General features: G+C 34.6%; 1 non-coding gene across 1 annotated transcript; it reads right to left on the bottom strand.

Annotated features, from left to right (window-relative positions):
- Window positions 1-3909: 3909 nt before the first annotated feature.
- LOC112617226 lies at window positions 3910-3985 on the bottom strand. Its single transcript, XR_003117871.1, has one exon. It is a non-coding gene; the product is annotated as a small nucleolar RNA SNORD96 family (small nucleolar RNA).
- Between the last annotated feature and the right edge of the window lie 481 nt (window positions 3986-4466).

Genomic DNA, 4466 nt, shown 5'->3' with positions numbered 1-4466 from the left:
GACTCAAGTCCAAAATTCTTTCGAGTATCTACATTTTAGTTGTCACCTTTGCATGGATTTGCTTTCAAATTTTAAAATTAAATGCTTGCCTTACTTGGCAATTCTGATCTCATACCTGTGGTACCTCTATCTAAGATGATAAATAATCATTCAGTAGCATTCATTAGTAGCCAAAGGGTAAACAGAGCTAGACTTCCTGTCTACTGGAAATCTGCAGGAGTAAAATATTTTAAAATATTAATACTGTCCATAGAAAGCATTTTATACCGAAGTAGTATCTGCCAATTTAAATTCTAGGCAGTCTAAGGAACTGACAAGGGGGTCCTGTAAGTAAATTCATATGAATTTCTCTTTGTTAGAATAGGAAGTCATTTTCTAATGTTTAAATATTGCTAGAAAAACAAAACAAAACAAAACAAAACACTTGCATATAAAACCAGTCAGCTGCTCCATCACCCATTGGATAGATAAGCTTTAAACAATCACAGTTTAGTTCACATACCAAATTCAAATATATTCAATTCAAATTGGCACCTTCTCAAGAATACACCTCACCTAATTGAGAAGGAGCATTAACATTTGTCAAAGTTAAATAATGTTATGTAGTACTTTCATAAAAATGAACATTTGAAGAAAAGATATTAAGAGTTTAGCTATGAAAGAACTAAAGAGTTTGTGACAGTGCCTGGAAACTATGCTAAAAAGAAAAAAAAGTCGCTGAAAATAGGCAAAACCTTAGATATTACAAGGCTCATCGTAAACAATACAGCATGCAACAGAAATAATTTAAGGGACTCTGTCTAGTCATTCGCTCACTTGTTCATTCACTTTCTAAAACATTGTTGAACTTAATCGATTAACTGCTGGAAAGTTATCAAACTGAGAGGGGCTTCATATTACGTATTACTATTTTTCAGGACAAGGAAGTAATTAAAACCCAAATTAAAAATCCCTGTTGGGACAGGCAAAGAGAAGCAATTCAACTTGTATTAGTCTAAAACTAAAAGCAGTTTCTTCATGAGGGGTTTCAACCACCAGGAAATTCCATATTCTGTCATTCCCTGCTAGAGCTTCTGGAATAGAATGCATACGTGGCATGTTTGAACCTCAGAAACTCAGAATACTAGAATCCTAAACCCACATCTGAAAAATTAACTACCTCTCTTTCTCACTAAGTAGCAATTTTAGCTTTCTAAAATTCAAGAAGCAATGGACACAAAACAAAATGTAAAAATGTGTCTATTCATCAAACATAAGGGTAGAGAGGAAGAACAAAAGACACAATTATGGTTAAGGAAGGAGGAAAGGTACCTTATTTTGGTGAGGGCTGTTACTCAAAATAAAAGTTTCAACTGTAAGCTATATGTACAGTGTTACTTAATTGGGAGATGGTTTTCCTCTTACAGTAATAAATAAAACCTTCTTGCTGCGCAATGAACATTAACATTTATTAATTTTAATATATATGCTTAATATGATATGATGGGGAACAGAGGAAAGAACCAAGGGATGGAACAAAAGAAAGAGAATATAGGAGAGAAAGAAAAAGGAAAAAGGAATATGTAAAAAGAAAAATGAAGAGAAAAGCAAGAAGCTGAAAACAGAAGTAGGAGGCAAAGAAAGTACAAAGAAGGGGGACACTTAGGGCTCAAATAGAGACACATGCAAAGAAACAAGGAGAAAGCAAGAAAGGGAGAATGGAAAAGTAAGAGAGAGGAGAGGGAGATAAAGGACAACAGGTTCAGTAGGTTTTGATATATATTATCGGGCTCCTATCCTATGAGATTCACTTAGGCTTTAGAGTGTTATCACTTACTGCCCTCTGATTTAAAGTTCCTGAAATGCTCTGATCTTGAATTCTTAAAAGCCTCTACTCTCTAGGAGATAGCCATAGCTGCCCACCAGGAAGGGAAAACTCCCTGTGAGCTGCCAGCTGTGAGGACCAGCAAGTATCATCAGAATCTGCCTCCTAGGCCACAAATTCCTCCCCTCTAAATTAAGAGAATTGGGTCTGAATTTGATTTAGTGGAGCAGAGCTAAAACTGGAAAATAAAAGATACATAAAGAAACAGATGGCTAAACGTTTGTATATACAGAAAGTATTTCTTATTTCCCTCTACAAAATGTCTACATAATGCTTTCTCTGCAGAGTTTCTAGATTTACTCTACCTTTTTTTAGAAATGAACTACTAGAAACTATTTTTGTTTAAATTATGTTTTTCTGATGAAAATCTGCCAAAGTAAAATGAATATTTTAATTTTCTCTTTATGACTCTGGTTCACCTTTAAAACTCAATATAACTGGGTCATTTGTTACTGTACACCATAACAACAGTGCTCTCGAGGCCTTGGCAAGAAAAATTGTGTGGGTTTGGAAAAGATTACGATATGACCACTAACAATTATAAGCTTGGAAATGTGAAGATATGAGATTGTCTCTACCTTCAAGAGACTGTGTAACACACAGACTGGCAAAATTTCCAGGGATCTCATCCATGTGTTCTCTTAAGTTAGGATATACTACAAAACTGAATGAACCACCTCTTGAACTGAATTGGAATTTAGAAACCTGGTCTACAATCCCAAATTAGTATTATTTCCCCAGACCCATCAAAAGTGTGTCTCCAAGGTATAACAACAGTTCTCTGTGACTTATGCCAATAAATATAGCTCCAAAAATGCAAAATTGAAGTAATCATTAATTAATGAGCGCAATTTCACAGTTCTCTAGAACATAACCTATTAGAATGGCCAACAGCTTGGGTTCTGGAGTCAGATATATTTACATTTGGATCCTGGCTCCACTACACACTAGTTGTGTGACATTTGGGCAAGTCTCTCAATCTATGCCAGCCTTCATTTCCTCATTTATGAAATGGAGATCATAATAGTATCCACCTAATGGAGCGACTGTAACAAATAAAATAATAATAACTGCATAAGTGCCTTTACTAACCTACTCAATAAGTAGTGGCTGTCAAGTAACTCTGATTGGTCATCCATCTATTTGGTAAGTTCATGTCCACAGGGCTGCCCCATATTATGGCTCTGGTGAAAGGAAGGGAGCCACAGGACTAAGCTGTGCTTTGGGAAGAACTAAACAAGTTATCTTCTCTAGGAATTAAATGTGGCCATCTTGGGGGATAATAGCTACCTTTCCAGGTCCTGGTGTTTTCATTTCATTTTCTTTCATTTTCAAAATAAGTATTAAACACCCGCTATATGCTTTTTATTATGCAAAGAGCCATGGAGAATATAAGAATAGTAGATTACTAAATAATATATGGATATGTATAAAATACTTGTTAAAATCATGCTGTAGGAATGCTGAGAGGAATAATCAGCAGGTTAGCGCTCTTTCTGAAAAGATCTGTTTTACAATTTGCTACTAGTTTACTGGTTACCAACTGACTCAGAGTTACAGGGAGTTTTACAGAAATATATATATATATATATATATATATATAATTTTTTTTCACAAACAAATCTACATCAAGTAAGGTGCATCTTCACCAAGAGTTTCCATTATCCTGCAGGCGGGGATTCATATGCTGCTTTGAAACATTTTCTTAGTTTTCTTCAACTACAGTTTTTAAATCTTTTGGGCAGGAATTGGTCTTTTACTTCTGTAGAAGAAATGTTTATCAAGAAATAAAGTTCCCTAAATCATGTTTGATAATTTAGATATATTACTCTCTATCCTACTATTCATACCATAACAAAATCCTTAGGTAAAAAACAAAACAAAAAACAAGAAAAATAATTTCTAAGCAGCGGATATAGAATGAGAGATGAGAGATTCCATAGGCAGCAACCACTTTCCTCATTTAAAATAGCGGTCTCCAAGCTGTTTTTTTTTTTTAATTAGTTTTTTATTTTATTTTTTAAATTAAAAAAAAATCCATTGAATTCCTTCAGAACTGCAGGACATGTCCTCACTACCACATGAGGATTGACTGACAATGTCATCTGTCATCACCAGGATCCAAACAGTTTTGACTGAGTATTCCTATCACTAAAAAAAGTTTGAGCACACATCCTCAATATGTATATTTATAAAGTATATACTTGTCCTACTATCACAGGCTAATATATCAAAGCATGATACTTAGAGTAGGCTTTGTTATTGAAGACAGTGGGTATAAATCAAATAATGTTCTTGATCTTTTCTTTCTTGTTTTGGGGCTGACATCTTGTCAGATCTGATTAGATTATTTTTGTTTTCACTTCATGACTTGGCTAAATTAAGAGGAAACTCATAGAAGTGTCAGCTAGTTCACCATTTTCTTGCCCTTGCATTATTACTATTATCATCAACCCATTTTCTTCCTTGCAGGAATCTTAAGCCACTTGTCCATTCTGCATGGGTTAGTTTATCTAGCTTTAGCTGACCAACACACAATAGTCACACAGCTTAAGAAGATTCCTGCAAAGAAACCACAGGATGAAGATTATACAGGTTGGAA

The sequence above is a fragment of the Theropithecus gelada genome, unplaced genomic scaffold, assembly GCF_003255815.1.
Source record: "Theropithecus gelada isolate Dixy unplaced genomic scaffold, Tgel_1.0 HiC_scaffold_15917, whole genome shotgun sequence".
Lineage (NCBI taxonomy): Eukaryota > Metazoa > Chordata > Mammalia > Primates > Cercopithecidae > Theropithecus > Theropithecus gelada.
Note: the sequence above shows the minus strand (reverse complement) of the source record. Positions and strands in the feature narration are given on the sequence as shown.